Raw genomic sequence first — 27,058 nt, forward strand, 5'->3', positions numbered from 1 at the left:
ATGGGTAGCTTTACCATCTGAGAAGATAAAGAGCCTCTTCCACAAAATACCACAAAAGCTTTCAAGCTGTCATTGATGTTAAAGGGGGCAATACACGGTATTAAGAACTGGGGTATGTAAACTTTTGATCAGGGTCATTTGGGTAGTTTCTGTTGCCACGATAATTTAAAAAGAGTAAACAGTTGATTGATAATAAATGGCTTCAGCCAAACACTAACCATGAGTGAAAAGTTTTTATTTTATCATTCGTATTTTCTGAAAAATGGCCAAGAAATCATAAATTCTGCCAGGATATGTAAACTTATAAGCACAACTGTATATAGGCTGAGAATAAGTGGGATGGAGGAAGGGTTGGGTGGGGGTTATGTGCCTAGAGATGGGCTTTAATAAATGAGCACAGTGATGTCTCCAGAGTCACAATTCCACAGCAGCTCTTCCAATAAGATATAAATAAAAATGCTCTTTTGTCATATTTTTTTATGGAATGGATGCAACTGAATGCAATTCCCACTGCTGCTTTGCAGGGGAGCAGTAGGGACTTTCAGTTTTAGTAAATAAACCCCACTGTAAAACAGGAAAGTGCAAAAGCTGGTTTAGCTGTGCATGATAGCCAGTTTCCAACTTCAGCTTTGACAAAAAAAGAAAAAAAACACCTGTAAGCCGATTGGTCTCTATGCAGAGTTGCAGATTTTGCACTTTCCAGTTTTAGTAAATCAACCCCAGTGTGTATTGGTCCCAAGTCAGTGGCTAAAATTGTTAAAAATACTAGCAACTACCATAGAACTGGCAAAGAAAAAAAATTTAACTGCCACATTTTACGCATTGCTGACTTTACAATCCTCTTCAATATGACAACATATTACTCTGCTCCCACATTTCATCTGTAGAGAAAGGTAAAAGATTAAATGGGGGGAAAGATCTAACATTTACTGCAGCAGGAAAATACGGGACCCGTCTTTACAATTAAAGGAATAGAGAAAGAAAATCAATAAGCTTTCATCCTGGCTGGATGGACTCTTGTATGAGCCATCAGCTGGACAACACTTCTATAAAAGGTTAACTGAAGCAATACAAGCATTTTCAAAATCCATACTTACCAGTTATCAATGCTTACTGGCGCAAAATGAACGCCATTGTGAGCCAATCAGTTTGGGTGAGGGTGTAGTGGATGATACTTCAGCAAGAGTGTCCATTTGATGCTTTTGCCTGTAATGGTTTGACTTCTCTGCAGAGCTGTAATGGGTTGTGTATAGCCACTCAGCTCAAGACATCAATAAAAGCAAAATAGGGTATAATTATACTAGCCTTCTGCATCCCACTAAATAATGGCCCGAAGTTACTCATCATTTCTAACTACTTATCCAGAAATTGTAAAAAGCATATCTAGCCTTTTTTTTCTCAAGGGTCCTTAACATATGCAGAATTTTACTAATTTATTTGGCCCCAAATTCAGCACACCATTCACAGAAGTCCCTGCCACCAGGGGGGCTTATAGTTTAGCGTCCCTACCACAGACACACACTCACTGGGGCCAATCTAGGTAGAGACGACTTGCACAACTGCTCTGTTTCTTGAATTTATTGGATAAAATGTAGCATTTGGAGAAAAGCCATGCACACACACATACAATATATACAAACTTAAATGTTTCTGTGGGAATTAAACCTGGAATCTTACCACTGCAAGACAATAGTGTTAATCCTCTCAGCCTTTTTGCTTATCCAGTAAGACGTGCAAAGAGCTAGAATGATAAATTATTGGTTGATATGGAAAAGTGTAACTATGCTATAACTATTTGATATACTGAATAAAGTGTCATGACAGAAACACGGGCAGAAAATATTAGCAGGGCCCTCCTAACCCTCTTGTATTTTATTGTATTGTAACTGGATTGTTTCCCTTTTATATTGTAAAGCGCTGCCTGCGTAAACTGTTGGCATTATATAAATCCTGTAATAATAAAGTCTATAACCTACTACAAAAAATAAAAAATAAAATAATGAATACAGAAATGGTATCCTTCTTTACACCTAAATGAATGTGATATATTCTTGCTCAGAGATATGGGGTTCACCAAAAGGTAAATATGTACTAGGGTAAGGTGGTTAGAGGTAACATTAGCCATTGTTAGCTAGGTTATATTATTATATTCACCAATCATCCATAAGTATATGACCACCTACCATAATATGGCCAACCAACCTAATGGCGAGTAGGTTCCCTTTTGTCGCCAAAACAGCCCTGACCCATTGAGGCATAGACACCAAAGTAACATTCACATGAATGGCAGGACCAAGGTTTCCCAGCAGAACATTGCTCAATACATTAGTCTACCTACACTAGCTTGCCTTCTTCCCATACTGCATTCTGGTGCCATCTCTTCCCCAGGCAAGCGACGCACACATAACCGGTTATCCACAGAACGTAAACATGAATTATCAGACCAGGTCACCTTCTTCCATTGCTCTGTGGTCCAGTTCTGATGTTCACATGCTCATTGTAGGCGCTTTTGGCTAAGGTCAGCATGGACACGATCAATAGTCTGCAGCTACGCAGGTCCATACACAAACTGAGATGCACTGTGTATACCGACATCTTTCTATCAGAACCACCATTAACTTTTTTTGCAATTTAAACTCCAGGAGCTCTTCTATTAGATCATATTCATATTCATGCATCCAAGAAAACATTTAAAATTTACAAAACCTTAAGATTTATTGGAAGTTAGACACACAACGCATTTTAAATATACTGTACAAGAAGCCACAGAACATTTTTCCTTTTAAAGTACCCCTGTACACAAGACATTTTGAAGTTCTGCTGTTTATCTGAAAAAGTTTCAGGCTGTTGTTTATCAGAGCTCTTAGTTGTCTAAGTCAGTTTACAGCACATTTGAGACACATTAAAGAGAATTAAAGCACTTACCTAAATTGTGTTGCTTTTCTCAGTGCAGGTTATATAAAAAAGGAAGGAACCATAAACCACTAGAAGAAAAAAAACAAAAAACGTTGATGTCAGATTTAAAGTAAATCTGTCAGGATAAAAAATATAGGAGTTGACGCTGCTGACTTATTTTTAAAGGTCTAGGTTCAGGGCTGACTTTCTTACCTTTCTTACCTTTCTTACCTTTGTTTCAAGATTTAGTGCATTACTGACCCAGACCACATCATGCATGTAGGGTGTCCTTACATCTGCTACTTACGCTTGTTCCAGGTCAGTAACTCACCATACATTAAGGGCCAGTTCACACCAGATGCAGTTTCATGCAGTTTTGTGCGCTTTTTTTCTGCACAAAATGCATGCACAGTATTTTCCATGTATTCCAATGGCTCTAGTTCACACCATGCAGTCAGTTTCCGGTCAGTTTCTGCACCGGAAACTGACCAGAAACTGACTGCATGGTGTGAACTAGAGCCATTGGAATACATGGAAAAAACTGTGCATGCATTTTTAGTGCAGAAAAAAAGCACACGGAACTGAACGGAACTGCGTCTGGTGTGAACTAGCACTAAAGAAAAAATAAGGATAACACTCCCCCTTTCACCTTCAGAAAGAAGCGATCAGTGCCAGGTCTTATGTTTTTACACTATGTTCCTTCTTTAAGGTGAATGTCCAACCACAATGCCACTCCCAGGACCTCTCAAGATTAGGTGGTACACTTTGCTCTACCTTTTTTTTTTTAAAATACTGTAAATGATATTGTAATACAAATACAGCATTAAACAAATAGCATTGCAGCTGAACACAGCAGACTGAGGGTGGCAGTATTCATTGTATTCATCTGCAGGCTTAAAGCGTTAATCCCAAAACCAATAATATAAATATATTGCAGCTTACCAATCATTAGGTGTGGTGGCTGCATCAGTTTTCTCAGGCCTAGCCCCCCCCCCCCCCCCCACACACACACACACACACACACACACACACACACACACACAACCCCGTTTTCACCTGGTGATCTGGCAAAATATTATACCTCCTGTATTAGAGCGCCCCCACTCTGGATGATGGAGCACAAGAGGCACCTTTGAACAGCAACATTGTCAGTCTGGAGGGAGGGGAGTGTTAGATGTACTAGCAGATTTAGATATACTAACAAATTGTTATAAAAGGGCTAGTTTACACTTGCTTCAAAACAATGCTTCAGATAGGCTTTGTCAAAGCTTTCTGAATGCCAGTCAAAGCTCCTGTCGGTCACTAAATAAAATGGTTAGCTTCTAGTTCTGATTACACCTTGCTTTTGCTTTGCTTCAAAATGTTATACCCCACTCTGCTTTAGTGGTGCCTCAAAGCGTCTTCCATTAAAGTCTATGGCAAAGCTCGCGTGAAGCACCTGCAGTTTTTGAGAGGCTTCAATTCAGCTTTAGCTTCGCTTTGCGCTTTGTTTTGGAGAAATTACAGGTATGAGATATCCACACACACAGGGCATCTGCCAAGCTTCAAAAGAGCATCACTAAGGCTCCTTTCACACTGGGGCAGTGGGTGCGTCGGCAGGAAAGCGCCGCTATTTTTAGCACCGCTTTACCATCAATTTCGCGCCGCTGTTCGGCCGCTAGCGGGGCGCTTCTAAACCCCCCGCTAGCGGCTGAGAAAGGGTTAAAACCACCGCAAAGTGCTGCTGCTGCAGCAGCGCTATGCCGGTGGTATAGGCGTGCTGCCCCAGTGATTTCACAGTGTGTATACAGTGTATACACCGCTCATTCACCGCTCCAAAGATGCTGCTAGCAGGACTTTTTTTAGCGTCCTGCCAGCGCACCGCTCGAGAGCCCCCGGGGCTTTCACATTGGAGAGACAGCAGTGGCTCTTTCAGGGCGCTTTGCAGGCGCTATTTTTAGCGATGTAGCGCCTGCAAAGCGCCCCAGTGTGAAAGGGGTCTAAAGTTTAATCGAACCATCAAAAACACATCATAAAAGCATGATGAAGCGGTAGGCGCTTTAATGTGTGCTGAAGCCGAAGAGTAAATGAGTGTCTGTTATCAGTATGGAGTTCAGGTAGGAAACAGGCTGGCCTTATTTAACAAAAACCTGGTTCAGATGAAAGGTAACCTGCATTACTCTTTGCAGATATGCACTGCCATCAAAGTGATTGTAAAAGGTAAAAAAAAAAAATAAAAAAAACCCCACACACGACTATACAGTACTTATCTGCTCTGTGCGGTGGAATTGCACAGAACAGCTGCGAACCTCCTATGTTTGGGTCCTCCGCTGGCGCTCCTGGCCTCTCCCCCTGTCCAGTCACCCCATGAGAAGCCGCTTGTGCATGCTTGCACCCGAGCCCCACTGCTGCGTCCATTGACACAGACAGTGGGACTCGGCCCCCCCCGTCACTGGCCTTGATGCCAAAGCCAGCGAGACCCGAAAGTGAGGGGAGAGAAGAGATGCACGGTGCGGGATCGAATGAGGGCTCAGGTAAGTAAAAGGGGGATGCTGACGCCTAAACATTTTTTACCTTAAAGCGGAGTTCCACCCAAAAATGGAACTTCCGCTTTAAGGGAAGGTGACCCCCTGACATGCCACATTTGGCATGTCATTTTTTTTTTGGGGGGGGGGGGGGGGTTCAGCTCCTACTTCCTCCTGGGGCACCGCGGCGCCGGAAGTTAACCCCCCCCACTCTTGGCAATCATCTGTGACACGTCACAGATGATTGCCCGGACAGTTACAGTGCGGCTCGTGCATGCACAGTGCGTGCCAGGCTGTGAAGCCACAGGCGGGCATCCACAGTGACAATGCCAGCACCGCAGAGAGGAGGGGGAGACAAGGGGGGGGGGGCTTTGTTCCCCCACATCGCTGGACCCTGGGACAGGTAAGTGTCCGATTAATTTATTTTTTTGTTGGAACTCCACTTTAATACAAGGAATGCATTAAGGTAAAAAATGTTTAGGCTTTACAACCACCTTAACCGAGGATATAAGCAGCATGTATTGGTTGCCGTTTATCATTAATGCTGTTCCTCAGTGACAAAAACTGCTGACTTTTAATAGACAAACACACATCTGTCCCAGGATGCAGCAATGTCATCACCCAGCTGATTTCTTCACTGGGCTTAGGTCCCCAGCGCCGACATAAAACTATGGGCTACCAGCTGTGAATACTGCGGGGGGCACAAGAAGGGGGACTGAACTTCCGCTCAGATCGTCGCGGTGATCCGATCTAAAGTGGGAGCGGGTACCTGCCCATCTAAACATAGAAATATAGGTCGCTCAGGGCTGTACACATGCTGCCACAACGATACTTTGCGGCAGACATAAAACAGCTGTATTTGTATTTGGCATGCAGAACCACCGTCAAATGTGACCCATTTGAGTGGGCTGCAACTGTCCTGTAACTGTGAAATGCGCAGTGGGTCTGCATTTAAAACAGATCGTTAGAGGCATCATATTGCCCTCTAAAAAGCAATTTACCGCAGATCGCTTTTCAAAGGGACAACAATTGCTACATGTGCAAATGATCCCAAAAAAAATAAATAAATGATAATGATGATGTCGTCACACAATGAATTCTAATGTTAACAGTACCTCAAACAAGATATTCCACAAGCATTTCCGTGTTTTCTTTGGCTTGAATTTATTCACATAAATAATAAACTTCAGACATTTATAGTAAGCCAGCATCAGGGTCACAATAGATGCGGTTGTCATTTATCATTCTGTTGTCACGTAAAAAAAGTTCTGAGCCAAACTTGGAGAGATTAAATGACAACAACCCCATCATCAAAACCGAGAAACATCTGTGGTGCACTGTGCATGTAAATAAGCAAAATGCTATATAGCCTGGAGAAATTGCGTAGAAACCGCATAAAGGGAATTCACTTCTCACATTTAAGGCCTTTCAAATGAGCAATGACCTTTTCCTTCAGCATATTGTCTTTTATGATTTACAAAGCACGTGTTACACTTTAAAGGGACACGGTCTCACAAAATAACACAATGGCTATGGGATTAGTGTGGGATGAGTGCTGCATACTAGTTCCTGAGCTGACAGTCAGTCAATAAGTTTATTTTTTATGCCCCAAAATTATCATGCAGCACAAGTCAATGGTTGCCTCTAGGAAAGACTAATCATACAGGTGGTTTTCCTTGAAGCACAGGCACTTTTTAAAGGTCTTTTCCATACTATTTTTTGTAATGGTAACACATGCAGCAATGTGCTTTATTGCGAATTATGGTGCTCTGCGGCAACACAGCCTATTTGCTTTGAATGGGTCCCAATGTGTGAACAGTTGCTACTTGCTCTTATTTTGTTTTTACCATTACACACAATCCCTGGATTCATAGAGGAGTGTCGTAGATACTCATTAGAAATCTATCTTTTGTGGTGTAGCACATTCATGTACATGTCAATAAGATGGATATGAATCTATCGCAAATCTGACAGAATGAATGTCTGCAAAGCAGTGGATTTTTGCAGGCAGGGAAGCTTCTTGGAAAAGTTGGAAGAGTAATGAAAACCTTTCAACTATCTCCAAAGAAACCTGGTGCACAGCTTCTGACTACATCCACACTGCCAGGAATGTGTTGCAAATGCCTTATTAAATAGCCCCAGGGCAGTTCTGATGTGCTGCAGCAAAAGGTGTATCCTGTGTTGGGGTGCCATTTAAATCCTATTCATGCATGAAAATACATGTTTTTTACTGTGCTTATTTTAGAAGACAATGAATATGACTACAACGCTCCGTACTGTATAGAGAAGCAGCATTGTTACCATACACAAGACTACAGAACACCTCCCCCTTTTCTAATCTCTATAGCACAGGCAGAGTCCACCTAATCAGGTCAGCTCACTACAGGAAGTTACAAGCTAGCTAAATTTCTAGCAGGATGATTTTTCCCTGCACTGATCAGTAGGGATGGGCGAACGGTTTGGCCCGAGCACAAGTTCGGTCCGAACTTTCAATGTTCAGACATTAGGCGAATAGCCAAACGGGTTGTTCGACCGTTTGTTCGTGCCCCCCCCCCCCCCCCTCCCCGAACCGACCACAGTGCATTGCAAGCCCTGATTGGCTGAAACAGTGAAAGCTTCAGCCAATCAGGACACAGAGCACTGTCAGAGTCATGATTGGGCACTGTCATTATTGTTATACATGATTTATATAGCGCCAATAGTTTATGCAGCCCTTTACAATATAAAAAAGGGAGACAATGCAGTTATAATACAATCAAATACAAGAGGATTAAGAGGGCCCTGCTCAGAAGAGCTTACAATCTAATAGGGTGGGGCAGGTGATACAAAAGGTTGTAACTGTGGGGAATGAGCTGATGGAAGTGGTAGAAGATTAGTTGGAGACGAGATATCTCTTCAGGGAAAGACACCAAAACAAGTGTGGCGCTAAACAATATATGATGCTACTATATGCAAGTCAATAGACAATAGGAAAATCAATACCATCTGCTACAAGCATATAGTCCTTTTAGGAACATCAAAAGGCACATAGTCTCTATGGCAACGTGTAAAAACAAAATAATGAAGAATAATATGAAAATCTTGACCGAAATTCTGCTCACTACCACCAAGAGTTGGAGAGGCTTACCAGATGAGGTGGACCCAATGGGGCATACGCCGGATTGGGTCGGACAAGGCTTAGGTGGTAAGTGGCTGTATGTACTCCGAGGAGGATGCGGTCTCACGAATTGGTAGTGTTCGTCCAGTGATGCCGGGAGCTTGAGAGGTGTGCACAATCTCACAGATGAGGGTCTTGAGGAAGTAATGGGGTATTCCACACAAAGACCCCTTAAAACAACATTCACCGGACCAGAGTTTGATGCGGAAGGATGGAAAAAGAAGTTTTAAGTAAGTTTTAAGTAAGGTTTTACCTGACAGGGCCAAAGTCATTTTTAAGGGTGCCCCTACCCTACAAAGCAAAATTGCCCCCAACGTGATTAATCCCCCCATACGACAACCACTTTTCAACAAAATGGAGGGTTTCTACTCTTGTAGGAGGTGTACAGTATGCCAACACAACACGGGCATAGGGAGGAAAACCGTATCATTTACGTCATCAGTCACACAGAAACAATACCCCATTAAACGCTTTTGTACTTGCACCACTAGTTACATCGTTTATCTAATAACATGCCACTGTGGAAAGCAATATGTTGGCCGCACTATTCGTTCTTTTGCCATACGAGTAGCTGAGCATATTGCTTTGATCAAAAGCGGTGATACTAAACATACGGTCCCCCGACACTACAAGCTACAACATAATCGGGTAATTGCTGGGACACAATTCACAGTGATAGATCGATATGTCCCCCCATGGAGGGGCGGAGCTATGACCAGGGGTGTATCACAGTTGGAGACCTTCTGGATCTATGAGCTCCGCACACTCTCGCCTTTGGGCATGAACGTTGAGCTCGACGTTAATGCCTTTATTAATAGAGCCTGATACCCCCAAATGAATGCTTTCTCCTTTCTACTTTCTCTTATTGTTCCCATTTAGGCCCCCTTGATTTTTATTTATTTTTGTACCTAATTTTATTTTTGTGCATCAGTAATGCACTCTAGGGTGCATCCTTTGCACACAGTGTTTATATTTTGGGATAGCCCTTGTGTGACACTATTTTTGGATCTATTTGTGGACCCTTTGTCTTTTGTTTGATTTACATGCATATTAATACTGTACATCAGGATGCACCAAGTATACACATGAAGGATTTTCTGCCCACTTATTGTGGGAAATCCTTGTAGTGTCTTGCATATGTATATTTTTATTTCATGTTTATTATCTAGTGCACCTTTTTATGGGAGCCCGCCATATTTTTATATTTTCATTACAATTTTTATGTAAGTGGTTATTGGACTCATCATGTTGGGTTCACACATCCTTTCCTCAACATGAAACACGCTTCATTTTTTAGGTGATAATACTCAATGTCGATTTAATCGAAGATTTTTGAATCAATTCTAAAATTGCACTTTGGTTCTTCATTGCACTCACATCACTAATTTTGGATTTTCCACTTGGTCTATATTTTTTGGGTCACCTCTCTATTGTTGGTGACTCTTCAGACCATGCTATACCTACTTTATTGCATGTACGTCTTTGTTTGATCACATCACATGCACTTAGGGGCTTTTTCTCGGTCCCGTGTACAGTGTTATCATCTGGGGCCGCCACGCCCACATATCGGATTCACTGCATCACCTCCCCTTACACTCATTGCTCATGAGCAGTATCGAGGTAGTACTCGCAGTGTCACCTCCCGGGGCCGCCACGCCCACACATCGTATCACTGCGGCACCCTCCCCTTACACCTATTGCGCATGAGCAGTGTGGAGCGCAGCACTTGCGCCCACTGTACATGCGCAGTATTAAGCGCACTTCTCAGATCAGAGGGCACATTTATGGGCTTGTTTTCATCTCGGGCACATCATCCAGCCCAAGCATCGGTTTGATAAGCACCATCCCTTCACGGATTTTCCCTTTTTTCAACATTCACGCCGTACATCGCTCTCTGCACTTCCGGTGTAGTATACACTATGGAAGAGAGGCGTGGTACGCACGCTTGGAACGCATGCCGGTCGGCCATTTTGGCCGAAACCGGAAGTAATTACTTTTCAAACGTTGAGCGGTTTCCCATCATGAGGGGCACATTTCTTATATATATTGGGGTGGCTACAGTGGGGGGAACCCCCCTGATGACGTCTTTTGGGACAAAACGCGTCGGGCAGGACCCCATTGTCGCCACTTTTTCTCTAACAGCGCTGTTTTAAGTTTTGGATCTACATGTGAGTGTACATCTTTTTTATCCGTAATAAATATTTTATTTTTTTGGATTTACACTATGTGGCCCTTTTTTTCTTTTTCCATCCTTCCGCGTCAAAATCTGGTCCGGTGAATGTTGTTTTGAGGGGTCTTTGTGTGGAATACCCCATTACTTCCTCAAGACCCTCATCTGTGAGATTGTGCACACCTCTCAAGCTCCCGGCATCACTGGACGAACACTACCAATTCGTGAGACCGCATCCTCCTCGGAGTACATACAGCCACTTACCACCTAAGCCTTGTCCGACCCAATCCGGCGTATGCCCCATTGGGTCCACCTCATCTGGTAAGCCTCTCCAACTCTTGGTGGTAGTGAGCAGAATTTCGGTCAAGATTTTCATATTATTCTTCATTATTTTGTTTTTACACGTTGCCATAGAGACTATGTGCCTTTGATGTTCCTAAAAGGACTATATGCTTGTAGCAGATGGTATTGATTTTCCTATTGTCTATTGACTTGCATATAGTAGCATCATATATTGTTTAGCGCCACACTTGTTTTGGTGTCTTTCTCATTTATACTTTGTTGGTCGTGTTGGCTGCTTCTATGTTTTTTAGTTTAGGGTAGCGCAGAATTTTTCCACACCTTATCTCTTCAGGGAAGCCTGAGTTTTCAGGGATCGCCTGAAGGTAGCAAGAGTAGGGGATAGCCGGACAGGTTGAGGTAGCGAGTTCCAGAGGATGGAAGAGGCTCTGGAGAAATCCTGGAGATGAGCATGGGAGGAAGAGATGAGAGAGCTTGAGAGTAGGAGGTCTTGAGAAGAGCGGAGAGGATAGTTTGGGTGATGTTTGGGGACAAGATTGGTGATGTAGCTCGGGGCAGAGTTTTGAATGGCTTTGTATGTTGTGGTTAGTATTTTGAATTGAATTCTCTGGGTGATTGAGAGCCAGTGTAGGGATTGGAGGAGAGGGTTGTCAGACACTGAGCGGTTGGTAAGGTGGATAAGTCTGGCAGCAGCATTCATAATAGACTGAAGAGGGGATAGCCTATGGAGAGGCAGGCCAATGAGAAGGGAGTTGCAATAGTCAAGGCGAGAGATAACAAGGGAGTGAATGAGGAGCCTGGTGGTTTCATTTGTTAAAAAGGGGCGAATTTTAGAGATGTTACGGAGGTGAATTCTACAAACTTTTGACAACGATTGGACTTGAGGCTGAAATGACAAGTCAGAGTCTAGGATTACACCTAGTACCCTGGTGTGAGGGGAGAGACTGATGGTTGCATTGTTGATTTTGATGGAAAAGTCATGGAGGGGGGCACAGGGGGAATATTAATAGCTCAGTTTTAGAGAGATTTAGTTTAAGTGGTGCAACATCCATGTCATCATGACTTTATCCAATCATGGCTCATTCCCGCCCCACAGTATAAAAGTATTCTTTCAATGGCAGGCATTTTCAGTGTGATTTCGGCGTGGAGAGAGATAGAACAAGGCTCTGTTCAGTGTTATTAGTGTGCTATATTGCTTCAATTGTCAGTGTAGAATATTAGTTTAGTGTCAGTCTAGGGATAGTGTGAGTATAGTGAGGAGGGCCATCATTCAGCTTTGCATAGTGTGCAGCTAGCGTAAGGACAGCTCAGATAGTTTCACTGTAGGGTAGGGTTGAACACCGTCTCTTTGATTACGTTACTGCCAGTTTAACACCCTATAGTTCTGTATGCGTTACTGCCAGTTTAACGCCATTTACTTCTGTGCGAGTTACTGCTAGTTTAATACCATATAGTTCTGTGTGCCACTGTATGTTTGGTGCAATATATTGCAGTATATTATAGTGTATCCGTGGAGTGTCTGTGTAGTGTGAGTACTCAAATGAAAGTGCACCAAACACCACTTTACATTGATTAAAGTGCATCTACGGACAGATATCCACTCCTTTACATTTATTTATAAGCACCGCCCCCTCCCTCCCAATAATGTCTGGAGGTCAAGGAGAGGCAGACGTTCCCTTGGCACTGTAAGGGGCCCAGCAACAAATGTGTCCACAGGCAAAGGTGGACGTGGTGGTCAGTTCTCAGACAGGGCATCATTTCCTCTGTTTAGTGAGTTTGCCCGTGCTATCCAGCCACAGCATGCAGAGGAGGTAGTGGACTGGCTTACTAAACCTTCCTCAGCCTCCTCATCCTCTGTCACGCAAGCAGAGACAAGTGTGCAGTCCCCTGCAGTTGTCAGAGTGGATAAACCTGCCTCCTTGTCCACATCTATTCCTGCCATAGCCCAAACATCAGCCATGGAGGAGTCAGCTGAGTTATTTGACCACAGCGTCAGCCACTTGCTTCTTGATGATGCCCAGCCATTACTGGATTCAGATGTTGGTTCTGAGGTTGAGAATGACAGGAACATGAGCCTAGAGAGAGTGGAGAACACTGGTAGTCAAATTGGCATTAATGCTCCCCCAGCTGCAGCGTATTGCCAAGTTGTCTCCAGTGGTAATGGATGGAGGAGATGGAGATGATGATGATGATGATGATGATGATGATGAGGTAACTGATGCGACTTGGGTGCCAGATAGAGCAGAGGAGGAAACTAAAGGTGAGGGGTCACAACCCCAAGGAGGCCGACATCAAGAAAGAGTAGAGAGCAGCCACCCTTTTCCATCACATTCTGCAGCTGTTACTCCCGGCTCACTCCCCAAAGCTCAGTTGTCTGGGCCTTTTTCAGCACATCTGCAGCAGATCGCACTGTTGCTATCTGCAAACCGTCTCAGGCACATCAAACGTGGCAAAAAACAACAGCCCTTTGGGTACCACATGCTTAACAAGGCATTAACGTCCAACCAATCAGCCCCTTGGCAAGAGCACCTAAAAGCCACACAAAAAGGGGGCACAAATCTGTCCCTCCTCCTCCTCTTTACCCACTTCAGTCTACCCCTGCTATACTGAGTCATTACCTTTCAGCAGCCTCCACTGACAGGGATGATGGTATAGCACAGAGTGTCCCAGGTCCTAGCAGCACACCACCAGCTGTAGACTGTAGCTGGCAAATTTCTCTGCCCCATCTGCTGCGGAAAAAAAAAAAAAAGATACAGTCCCTGCCACCCACATGCCCAGCGTCTAAATGCAAGCTTGCCAAAGCTGTTGGCTCTCCAACTTCTGCCTTTCAGCCTGGTGGATTCTGCCCCCTTCTGTGAATTCGCACAATGTGCTGTACCGCAATGGCAGGTTCCCAGTTGCTACTACTTTTCACATAAGGCCGTTCCATCTCTCTACCATCACGTGGAAGGGAATGTTCTGGCATCGTTGGGCAAGGCAGTCAGCCGTAAAAGCCACCTTGCTGACACGTGGTCCAGCAAGCATGGGCAGGGACGATATATTTTGTTCACAGCACACTGAGTAACGCTGCTTGCAACTCGAAAGGATGCAGGACACGGTGCTGCAGCTTGTTGTGCGCCCACGTCTCCATACAGCTGGTGGTGATGCCAGACCTGTGAGCTCTACCCCCTCCTCCTCCATTTCCATGCCCTCCTCTGCAGAATTGTCCTATGAACATCAGGTATCCCCTAATTGTTCAAAGGGCTATTCCCCTAGTCAGGCTAAAAGGTGCCATGCAGTGCTTCAGCTGGTGTGTTTAGGGGACAAGAACCACACCAGAGCAGAGATTCTTGCAGCTCTGCAGGGACAGGCCCAGAGGTGGATCACACCACGCCAGCTGGAGCCAGGAATGGTGGTGTGCGATAATGGTTCAAACCTCCTGTCCGCCCTTGGACAGGGAAAGTTGACACATGTGCCATGCCTGGCACATGGCACTAGAGGCAGAGCAGCAGGAGGAAGAGGAGGACTTCCTTTCCTCTCAAGGCCCACTTTATCCAGACACCAATCATTCCTATGTCACAGAACACACAAGAGGAGAGAGGGGAGGTGGATGAGGAGGAGGATTCTGGCACTTTCATAGGCTTCGAAGAAGAGGAAGACATGCATCAATCTGTAAGCGATGGCTTTCCAACCCCAGGACCCTTGGGAGTAGTATGTGGCTGGGAGGAGGAAGTTCCATATGCTGTCATCCTGAGCGACCTCGAGGAGTCTGCTTCTCAAGCCTCTGCAAATTTGAGGCACATGGGCAACCACACGCTTCAAAGCCTGCGAAAGGACCCAAGAATATGTGGCACAAAGGAGAAGGATGATTATTGGTTTTGAACCCTCCTTGACCACCGTTATAAGGGGAAGGTCTCAGAACTCATCTTATCCCCACAGAGTGCAGAAGATAAATTTTCTCAAGGACACGTTAAAGAGGATTTTATTGAAAGTTTTTCCTGACTCCAGTAGGTTACAGTGTCATGGAAAACATAGTTTTGAGTCTTCTGCTGGTCAAAAGAGGAGCGTTGGCGGAAGCTTATGCCTAAGTGAGGCATTTCAGAATTTTTTTAGTCCTCGCTGCCCAGGGCTGTCAGCTTCCACATCACATCGCCAGCGTCTGCATCACATGGTGGACAATTACCTCGGGGCCAAAACAGAGATGGTGAGCTTTCCAGCTGATGATCCACTGACTTACTGGGTCATGAGAATAGACCACTGGCCAGAACTTGCCCAGTATGCTATTGAGCTGTTGGGCTGCCCTGCATCCAGCGTGCTTTCAGAACGGGCATTCGGTACTGCAGGAGGTTTCATTACTGATCATAGAGCGCGTCTGTCCACAGACTCCGTGGACCGTTTGAGTTTTATAAAAATGAATCAGTCCTGGATTACCAGCTATGAAGCCCCTGATGCCGATGTCACTGATTAAGTCTTTTTGGGATGTGGAATCTCTACAGGACTTCAAAGCTGCCTAGCTTTGAGGGTGTTCAATCATTTCATCTGGAAGAATGTTTTTGGTACAGGTTTCATGGGCACAATTAACACCCAAAGACCAATTTTTCAGCACCTGTTTGACAGGTGCATATCATTTCAATTTTTTTGCCTTCATCAAGAGCACCTCTATAGGGTTATGGTGGGAAGGCACCACCAACACCCAAAGACCAATTTTTCTGCACCTGTTACTTCTATCCAAGGTCAAAGTGACCCCAGAATGTATCCAAAAAAAATCTAATCTTGTTCCTAGTGCACTCATCATACACACTGGCTCCCCAGCTGTTGCTGAGCAAAATGCATTTACAAAGCCCAAAAAAAGGACAATTATTGCTGCAGCAGATTCTAGACATGGTACAGATCTGACACTTTACAGGTAGACTAAGGGGACTAAGCAAACCCCCCCCCCCCGGAACTATATTGGAAGGAATTTTTCACTTGTAAGCTTTCACTTTAAAAAATGAAAAAAAAAAAACCTGCTCATTTAAAAATGTTTTTCACAAACTTTTTGATTGATACACATCCTCTGGGGCAGGACCCGGACCTCTATAATCATTGTATGCCCACTTACTTGCATATAAGTCTTCAAAATGGGCACTTTTTATTTTTTTGATGTTCAGGTCCCATTGTCTTTAATGGGGTTCGTTATTCAGGTCCGAACTTTCGCGGTGTTCGAACCGAACATGGGTCCGTTCGGCCCATCCCTACTGATCAGTTATAACAAGTCACTTAATTGTTTATTTACCAGACCAAAAGAAAAGTTGGATTTTTGTAAAAAAAAAAAAAAAAAAAAAAAAAAACTTGGCGTACAGCACGGGACACAAGATCTGTAGACTTAAAGTGATTGCAAAGGCAGAAGGTTTTTTTATCGTGATGCATTCTATGCATTAAGATGAAAAGCCTTCTGTGTGCAGCAGCCCCCCTCAAATACTTACCTGTGCCCCTGTTCTATCGAATAGTGCCCTCCGTCGAAAAGTGCCCGCACATGTGCAGTATGGAAGGGCACTCTAGCTGATTTCCCGATCAGCTGGTGTGACGTCACCATAGCGCATGCGCACATCGTAGGAGGCATTTTGACGGGAGATACCATTTGATTGGCAGAATTGAAAGCTATGCAAACAGTGGAGGGAGACCATAGTTGTCAGATTGTGCCTCGCTGTTGCAGGGCAGGTTTTGTCTGTGTTGCAACCCGCCCTTAGACACAGGCAAAACCCGCCGTTCAATACACAAAACCTGCCCTGCAACAAAGACAAAACCCAACCTTGAGCACACTGTAAACCCGCCCACAACAATGAGGCACAATTGTTGACACTACGGTCTCCCTCTACGCTGTTTGCATAGGTTTAAATTCTGCCCGTCAAACGGTATCTCCCGTCGAAAAATGCCTCCTACGATGTGCCCATGCGCTATGGTGACGTCCACGTCAGCTGATTGAGAAGTCAGCTGGAGTGACCTTCCGTACTGCACATGCGCGGGCACTTTTCGACGGAGGGCACTATTCTGTAGAACATCCCATCTCTATCCAGCGATGTCCACGAGTGCCTCGTCTGGGATTCTCCCTCCTGATTGGCTGACACAGCAGCAGCACCACTGGCTAACTGACTGACAGCAGTGGGAGCCAATCAGGAGAGAGAGGGGGAAAGCCGAATCGGGGACCGTGTTTAAATGGACATAGGGAGCTGTGGCTCGGGTGCCCCCCTTAGCAAGCTGCTTGCTGTGGGGGCACTCAACAGGAGGGAGTGGCAAGCCGAGCCGAAGAGGAACCCGAGAAGGAGGATCTGGACTGCTTAGGTTTCCCCTATTTTCACTTTTGTTTCCCCATCTGTGCCATGTGGTGCATTTGCAGGGTGCATGGAGGTGCCATTCAAGATGAATGGAACTGCTAAGCATCTCTGATTTTGAATTATTGCAAAACATGTGTTTTTCTGCAACACATATGTGAAGCCAGCCTCACAAAAACTGAGACAAAGAAGACAGAAACAATTGGGCCTCATTCACAGGAGGGCACCGGTCACTGTCCCCATGCAGTGGGCTGTGTTTTTTCACCTGGGAGGCACAGGGTTTTTTGTGCAGCCGCATGCACTCAGCCTGTTCAAATCAATGACAGATGGAAGGCTGCAAGGATGTACACTCAGCTTGGGTTCACACCTGTGCGATGTAGACACCACATGTGATCCGTACAGGAATCACACGGCATTCCTGTGCACATCACATGTGATGTCTGCGTGGTGAAATTTCAGCCATACATTCTGTATGGCTGAGATCACATCGAATTCGCATGAAAATGGTGCAAGACCCTTCCCCCGCACCTGAATCGTATTGCATGGGTGTTCACACCCATGCGATTCTGGCAATTGTACTGCGTTTTGCAATCTGTTTCGAGGTGTCGTTAAGATGACATTGACAGCCACAGCAGATTGCATGGTGCCATACGATTGCAATGCGGAGCGGGAAACGCACAGGATTCATTGCGTTTTTTTACCGCATCGCATAAGTGTGAACCAGGGCTCAAGGATGCATGTGAAAATCTGTGCAGCTGTCTGCCTGTCACTAATTTGAATAGGCTGGCTGCATGGACCAACTTGTGTCTCCCAGACGAGTAAACACAGCCTCCTGCACAAGTGTACTGATCAGCGTTTCTGTGACAATGAGCCACCAGCCATAATAAACAAACTCCATGCTTCATTCATATGGATGGACATTGCTGTGTGGCTGACCTGCTTTGCCTGCAATATAAATGCATCTCAATAGGATCTGCTGTAGTCGAAGAAAGTATGTAAAAACAAAAAAAGAGAAAAAAGCGTTGCTTCTCAAGTGTAGCATTTATTAAAACCTATTTATGAAATAATAAATACGCACACATTTACAAGATACTAAAAAGCATACTGACAAGTCTCCAGCAGGTGGCAACCTTCCAGGTGGTCAATGGTGAGCAAACCCCTCTGGGTGGATATGATGTAAGGTTCTTGGAACCAGGAAGTAAACCAGGGAAACACCAGAAAGAGCCAACAGAAACAGCAGACTGTGTATATTACATTGATGAGAACCACTGTGGGGAGCAAGGAAGTGTTGTAGGCCCACAAGATGGCTGTGATGAAGTCATGTGATGTAAATGGGGTAGTTACGCGTTTCAGGGCATGGCCTCTTTGTCAAACCTCATCCTCAGAAATGCAATCAAAGCAGGTGAAGCGCAGCCTCGGAACAGACGTTGTCACACTCTCGTGATAAATTCATCTCTGCATACAGTATGTTTGTTCGACATGCACTACAAACATACATCAAATACAAGAAAAGAAAAATCACCCACTTACACGAGCCTTAGATTTTTCTAAAATCTGTCCCCAAAAGTTTTCTTTTAGACATGAGGCCTGGTACCTGAAGGCTTTTTAAATGACCTTCAGTGCAGGCACCGAAGATTATAGCTCGGGTCTTTAGTCCAGGAGCCCTGGTGCAGCATCCATTCAAATGTTTTTTTTTTTTTTCCTACCTGTAAAACCTCAGTGTATCTTCCAATCAACTACACATTTTCTTTTTGTTCCAGTGCCACATATTGCAATACTTCTACTCTATCACCAGAGAATTTCACCTCCTGCTGTGCTTCAAATGAGACAGAGTTTATTTCAGGGTTTCTGCACTAAGTGTTTCCAAAGAAAAAAAAATAAGCTAGGACAGGACAAACAAATTACTGTGAGAGAGGGGGAGGCTCACCAGTTTATTAGAAGACACAAAGATATTGCCCCGTTTTCTGAATGTATGGATACAGCTGTTCAGATGTGCTGCTGTATTCATTTGAAAAATTGAAGCAAACATTGAATGTATTTTATTACTATGTTATTACTATTTACGCTTCACAGGGCACAAAGTAGCAAAAAAAAATAAAAAATAAAAACCACCACATTAACAGCCACTGAGTTTTTTTATTTTAATAAAAAAAATTAAAGCAGAACTTGCATGAAATTTTCTAGCCCTCCATCAAAGATTGGGGGGTCAGATGAGTATCTTAATTTTATTCTTCTCAACGTGTGAATTCCTTCCAGGTTTAAAAATGACCTGCTTTAAAGAGATCCTATTACCAACTTAAAAAAATTGCAGCTGAAATACACAGAAAACTATTTAACCACTTGTCCTCCTGAAGATTTACCCCCCTTCATGACCTGGCCATTTTTTGCGATATGGCACTGCATTACTTTAACTACTTGCCGACCAGCCGCCGCAGTTTTACTGCGGCAGAATGGCACGGCTGGGCGAAACAACGTTATGTAACGTCGCTTCTCCCTGTGGCCATTAGGGGCACGCGCGCTGTTCGCCCCCGGAGCCAATGAGAGTGCCCGGCGGTCATCTTGCGCGATCGCTCCTGACACATCGAGAACCAGGATCTGTGTGTGAACATACAGATCCCGGTTCTCTGAGGGGAGAAGAGACTGATTGTGTGTTCATGCAAAGTATGAACAGAGCTCTGTCATCACCCCTAGACAGTCTCATCCCCCCCTTTAGTTAGAACACAAAGAGGAAACACAGTTAACCCCTTGATCGCCCCCTAGTGTTAACCCCTTCCCTGCCAGTGACATTTTAGAGTAATCAGTGCATTTTTAAAGCACTGATCGCTGTATGCCAATGGTCCCAAAAATGTGTCAAAAGTGTCCGATGTCTCCGTCATAATGTCGCAGTCCCGATAAAAGAAAATCGCAGATTGTCGACATTACTAGTAAAAAAAATAAATAAAATAATAATAATAAAAAATGCTATAAATCCATCCCCTATTTTGTAGACAACTTTTGCGCAAACCAATCAATATACGCTTATTGCGATTTTTATCGCCAAAAATATGTAGAAGAATACATATTGGCCTAAACTGAAAAAAATATTGTTTCTTTAAAAAAAAAAAAAAAAAATGGGGATATTTATTATAGCAAAAAAGTACAAAATATTGTGTTTTTTTTTTTTAATTTTTCGCTCTTTTTTTGTTTATAGCAGAAAAAATAAAAACCGCAGAGATGATCAAATACCAGCAAACAAAAGAAAGCTTTATTTGTGGGGAATAAAGGACATCAATTTTGTTTGGATGCAACGCCGCAGTGCCGAATCGCAAAATATGGCCTGGTCATTCAGCAACCAAATCTTCAGAGGATGAAGCGGTTAATTGACAATTGTAACACTGTACCCAAATGACAGTTATGTCATTTTTATTCTCACAAATAGCGTTCTCTTTTGGTGGTATTTGATCACTTCTTTTTTTTTTTTTTTCTTTTTTTGTTTATGCCATAAAAAACTGAAATTTGAAATTAAAAAAAAAAAGTATATTTTTTTTTACTTTCTGCTATAAAACATATCCAATAAAAATATTTTATTATATAATTATTATTATAATAATATTATTTTTAATAGTAATGGGGTGATCAGCAAATTATAGTGGGACTGCGATATTGCAGCGGACATTCTGACAATGATTTTTTTGGGGACCAGTAACACTAATGCAGTGATCAGTGCTACAAAATATGCACGGTCAATGTACTAATGACACTAGGGGAAGAGATGGAATTTATTCCCTGCCTTGCAGGGACACAAATTTTATCTCTTTTCTTCCGTCAGGAAGGCCTTGTTTACATAGGCAGACCATTTTGCCTCTCTGCTCGATCAGCGGGTGCCCACAGACAGAGTGCCCACCGCTCAGCCCCCCTTTTTCTTACCTGAACCCGATTGTTCCAGCAACGAGAAGGAACCCAGCAGCTCCAGCCGCTGTCTCGGGTCCTCAATGGATAGACTGATAGCAGATGGAGCCATTGGCTCCTGCTGCTGTCAATCAAATCCAGTGACACGGGAGTCGGTGGGCGGGGCTGAGCCCTGCTGTCTGCGTCAATGGACACAGCAGCAGGACTCAGGAACTCGCCCGCACGAGTGCCCCCATGGAGTGCAGCTCTCCGTGGGGGCACTCGAAGAGGAGGAGCCAGGAGCGCCGCCGGGGGACCCCAGAAAAGTAGGATCGGGGCCACCCTGTGCAAAACCCTTGCACAGAGCAGACAAGTAGAACATGTTTATTTTAAAAAAAAAAAAAAATGAAAGAAAATAAATAAAAAAATCACACACACACACACACACACACACACACACACACACACACCCTTTACAATCACTTTAAGTGGTTAAATGCTGACTTACAGCATTTTCCTTTCCATTACATTATTTTATTGATAGCAATTTTTTTTTCCCTGCTGAACTGACCAAATTTCAATCCATGTATGGCCGGCTTTAGTCAGAGCAGTATGATCTTGCCATCACCAAGTCATCTAATTCAGTCACAAAGCTCTTCAAATTTCATCCAGACCTGCTAAATGAATGAAAACCCAGACGTAATAAACAGGTTTAATTTGTGCCTAGAACACGTGCAATCTATAGCATATTCCCTGAACGAAAACCAAATTCACAATTACAATTTCATTTGTTCAAGTAAAAATTTTACATCCCACTCCTTGAATTTTCATGGCTCTGCTGTCGTAAACAATTATCTGTTGACTCCACTAACCATTCAAATATTGAAGGATTTTTCTGTAAACAACAAATGTTTGAACAAAATTCTACTAGTATATGGCCAGCTTTACAATGGATCCTATTTATCAAAGGGGCCGTACTATAAATAGCAATAACTCAGACATTCACATTTTTTCTCCCACGCTTTACAGGGAAAGTAATCATAAGTAAAGCAAATAAGTAAAAATAAGCTGGGTCAGAATTGTTACTATGGGCAACACAGGAAGATCACCCTTCAGACAATGACACTTACAGTGACATAACCTTCAGCTGTTGCCCCTTATCAGTCTTGGAATACAAAATTCTTCTGAGAAATTAATAAAGAATAATTGAGTCAGTTGTCAATGCGACAGTCCTGTGCTGTGTGATATTGCACTTAATGGTGTTTGCTGGAATATCCATATCCATTACCTAAACAATACCTATTAACGAATACTTCAGTGATCTTCAATGCTTTTGGGTTGTACAATATTTCTACCAGCTGTGCCCAGCCTGAAACATGTCCACCCACAGCTTAATTACTGCTCATATTACACTGTATTGGTGACCTGTGGGCCTCGACACTTCATCACAATGAGAAGCCACTACCGTGAAATAATCATATTGCGTAAAGCAGCACCCAGTGCCCATTTCTATATAGTATCCGTCCTAAAATAGCTGCCATTTTGCCAGCATTTAAAAACTATAAAAATAGGACACAATAAATGAAATGTTATAATGATCCATGATGAATGGAATGGTGCTTTTGGCTAAAACAGCAAATTACTAGTAAACTGTTAAAATATCTGCCTTCTTTATTTTCTTGAACCTAATATGCAAGCCCCAGAACAGAGCACCCAACGCGGCTTTTTATTATGCCATTTTAAAGATAAACTCTGGGACTGTTGAAAAATAACACTATGGGGTTAACCTGTACTACAAGGGTTAAATGCTTGTTTAGTTTTAGGCATAAAAGGAACAAGCTGTAATGGCTCTTTACAGGCCATGGGGGGGGGGGGTTTAAAAAACAGACAGCTAAGCCACCATTTTAACACACCCTGGCCACCCACCCAACTTGTAGCCAGACAGAGCTGTAAAAATGCTATGCTTTGTGGCATTTTTGACTCAGGGTGCAGAATTTGAAAGGCAATACCACCTGTGTCGAGGGGAGAGGGGAAGGGTCTTTCCCCCCCACTCAGGTCTCAGATTACACTCAGCTCTCTGCTGTGCAGTGTGTAACACCCCAGCCTTCTGAAGCTCAGAAGTGCTGTGTAAATTATGGACTTTGAAAAGGATGTAGAGGAGAGAGGGCTGCAGATAAGCAGGTACAACTTATGTAGGAGGATTTGTCTCATCTCTATCACCTGAGGCCAGTCACCTCACTGGGTATATGCATGGATTTACAACCACATTAATCAGGCCATAGAGTAGACGGGTACAAACACATTGCTCCATCAACACAAACAAGGTGGACTCACCGCTGTCAGAATACACTAATCAGCAGCTACATCCACAGATCAAGAAAAAGTTTATCAACATTCTCAAATGATCGTCTTCCATCAATCACGGACAGCCACACACACACGCTGATTGAAATTCAGCCAGTTCAGTGTGTGGTCTGTCTATGATGGGCTTTAGACAAGGTGACAGAGGGCCAGCAGTAGCAGCCAATCAGAATTTGCAGCAATGCACGCGGGTTGGTAGAGAATATGACAACAACTGGAAAGAACCATTTAATAGTCTGATCACTGTTGATTCTCCTTTGACCAACCAGCAAGCAAGAGAGGGGGGGGGGGGGTTAGGGAATGTCCGGATCCTGCTATAATAGAGTAGCCATAATACAGCTCCCAGACCTTGCTATAGAGTCTGGTAGGTGTGGCTATTTTGTAAGACTGGCACCAGAGAGATTTTAAAAACGTTATTTTTTTCAAATGTGCATTTAGCCACTTGTCTAAAACGTCAAATTTAAAGCTGAACTCCAGGGTAAAGAAAAATTCCCCTCTAAAGTGGGGCACCCCTGCAAGGGTTAAATGCTTAGGCCTAGGGTACCAGTAACAAGGAATTTGACTTCCCTAATCCCATGTTCCCACAGACTACCTCCACGCTATGCAAACTGTGCCCACAGCCTCTTCTCAAAAGCGCTATGGTGATTGCAAGCACTGCATCATAGGCTAGGACATCGAGGGACCGCCCACAAGCCGGAGCATCAGGAAGAAGAGGTTTCGGAGAATCAAGGAATAAGGCAAGGAAAAGTCCTTTTAACTGATACCCTGGACAAACGAGCATGCGAACCTTGCACTACTGGGGTAGCCCCACTACAAGGGGAGGATGTTTCTTTTGCCCAGAGTTCAGCTTTAAATATGCAATTTTATTATATCCAACTTTAACCTCCCTGACATAATCATACTGTCAGATTTTTGCGTCTCAAAGTGGTACAATTATTTTGCATAGAAATTTGGCGTTTTATATTGTAGGCCTGTAATTCTTAGCATTAACACACTTAAATCTGTCCAAACCAGAGTCTAGTAGATATCCCGGGTATGATAAAGTTTGAAACACGAAATCATAAATTATAATATAATAAATATAAATAATTATAAAAAAATAATAATAAAATGAATTTCCCCACGATTCACTATCGCTCAATTCTGCAAGTGATTATAATTTACTATCGCTGTTTTCTAGCTGGTCTAAAATCACCTTTGGCGTAAAGGGACACAATATAAAACTTGCTGTGCACTGGACAAACCACTATGGACAAAATGGATGTGAAATAAATTGATACAGTAATGTAATCTGTAACATTACAGTGTACTGTATGTGTTATGATTTTTACATTTTTTGAATCTGCCCACTGCAACACTCGCAGGGAATGGAGCCCGGCACACAGAGGCCTCGGGCGGAGGACAGAGCCCGCAGAAACAGCGGGGAAACATCGCAGGATCCTGGGGACAAGGTAAGTATACCGCACCAGGATCCTGCAATGCAATCCCGAGTGTGGCTCGGGGTTACCGCTAATGGTGCTGAAATTTAACCCGAGCCACACTCGGGAAAACCGTCAGGGAGGTTAATCAGGAGCGCTGCATTACAATGTTAGATCAGGAACTTGAACACACAAGGCCTAACGTTTACACACCATTCCACATAACGGTATTACACAAATCCAATGCTCCATGACAAAGGTGTTGTGTGTCCCGACAGCTGAGAAGATTACACAGCAGGGGATAATCCAGTATGTAATTCCAATCAGACTCCTGTCTACGTCCTGACAAATTACACACCCTTATCACAGGTGACACTTTAGCATGCTAGGAGAAAATTAGACTCCTACTATACTACACATACTTAGAACACCCTCATGGGATCAGAGGCTGAGAATGTATAGAGGCTGAGATGTCAAACCCTTTATTATCACCTAACTTACACAAAGTAATACACTCAGATCCAGGCAGGGCCTATATACAAATACAGACAGCAATTTCTTTTTTCTTTTTAACTTGGCTCCAGCCGGAGAACGGATTAAACAGAAAGTTAGTATAGGTAACAAGGGGAAAGGTTATAAGGGTTACCAACCAAATTTAGGCCAGGTTCACACCTATGCCAATTAGATGCAGATTTCACATCCAATTCCATAGCAGGAGAATGTGACTGGCTCTCTATGGAGCCGGTTCACATATCTCTGTTGCGGCTGCGGAGCGCACTGCACAGAAACGCTGTGCGTCTTTGGCTCCGTTTCAGAGCCAAATTCAGGCATAGAATCAGCCCCGATTTGTCCCTGAAATGGGGAACAGGGACATACAGTGCTCCTGTGCGATCCCCAGTGGGTTACAGTGTTAACCCAGCCTTAAAGGAGAACTCTGGTCCAAGTAAAAAGGAGAATATTTATCACAGAGTTCTTGAAATTGAAAATCAGAAGGAATAAAATAAATGGGTGTTTAAGAGGTAGTAAAGGCTAAGGCTACATTCACATGGGTGTTTTGGCACGGTGCAAATCCCTGGCTTCTGTCGAATGTTCTTCCTGGAAAACCAGCATTCGATCAGCGCTTGCATACAATGGCTTCAAGCACTGATCAGAACACCCCTGTCAGAAAATAATAACTCAGTGGAAGAGACGCCTGCATCACACATCATTGTGTTGATGCAGGGATCTGTGGGGTTTTTTGTTCCACCAGCGGCTTGAGCGAAAAAAACTGAACATATATACCAGGGTGGATATAAATCAATGATTTTTTTTTTTTTAAATAAATAAATAAAAAATTTAAAAAAATACGTATTTTGATTTTAATCAAATTTTAATAAAATGCTTTTGGAGTAAAAATATATCTAAAGATAGTTTTCTATTTAAGATACATTAATAACCGAGTTTATTCAGCATGAAAACCAATGGTCACTTAGGCCCCTTTCACACTGGGGCGGTGGGGGCGTTGGCGGTACAACAGCGCTATTTTTAGCGCTGCTGTACAGTCGTTCTTGCAGCTGTATTCGGCCGCTAGCGATGCGGTTTTAACCCCCCGCTGGCGGCCGAAAAAGGGTTAAAATCCCTCGTACAGCGCGGCTATAGCCGCGGTATTGCCGCGGTATAGCCGCGCTGTCCCATTGATTTCAATGGGCAGGAGCGGTTTAGGAGCGGTGAATACACCACTCCTTCACCACTCCAAAGAAGCGGTTTGCAGGACTTTTTTCACCGTCCTGCCAGCGCACCGCTTCAGTGTGAAAGCCCTCGGGCTTTCACACTGAACAAACAGCGGAGGCTGTTTAGGGGCGGTTTGCAGGCGGTATTTTTAGCACAATACCGCCTGCAAACCGCCTCAGTGTGAAAGGGGCCTTACTAATAACGGTATTTCTATGAACCTTCCAGGACGGCAACACATGAGAAATGATAGGCTCCTGCCTACAGGAAACAATCAGTTCACTGCTGTTAAAAGGCCCCACCTTCCCCCTTGTCCCTCAGTTGTAAAGTAATTCTCCAACCGATTCACAAGGGGTCTTTAGACCAGGGGTCTCAAAGTACCGGCCCGC

The 27,058-nt window shown here is 43.7% G+C and overlaps 1 protein-coding gene across 4 annotated transcripts in view; it reads right to left on the bottom strand.

Annotated features, from left to right (window-relative positions):
• The window catches only part of TRIQK (triple QxxK/R motif containing), a 298,291-nt gene that overhangs the window by 210,809 nt on the left and 60,424 nt on the right, over positions 1-27,058 (bottom strand). For 3 of the 4 annotated variants that reach the window (XM_073631949.1, XM_073631948.1, XM_073631951.1), the window contains exon 2: positions 2,926-2,984. The exons of the other annotated variant lie outside the window; for it this stretch is intronic. The gene's annotated coding sequence lies outside the window, so the exon portion shown is untranslated. The remainder of the gene's footprint in view (positions 1-2,925; positions 2,985-27,058) is intronic. 4 annotated transcript variants of the gene reach the window in all.

The sequence above is a fragment of the Aquarana catesbeiana genome, linkage group LG05, assembly GCF_042186555.1.
Source record: "Aquarana catesbeiana isolate 2022-GZ linkage group LG05, ASM4218655v1, whole genome shotgun sequence".
Taxonomy (NCBI): domain Eukaryota; kingdom Metazoa; phylum Chordata; class Amphibia; order Anura; family Ranidae; genus Aquarana; species Aquarana catesbeiana.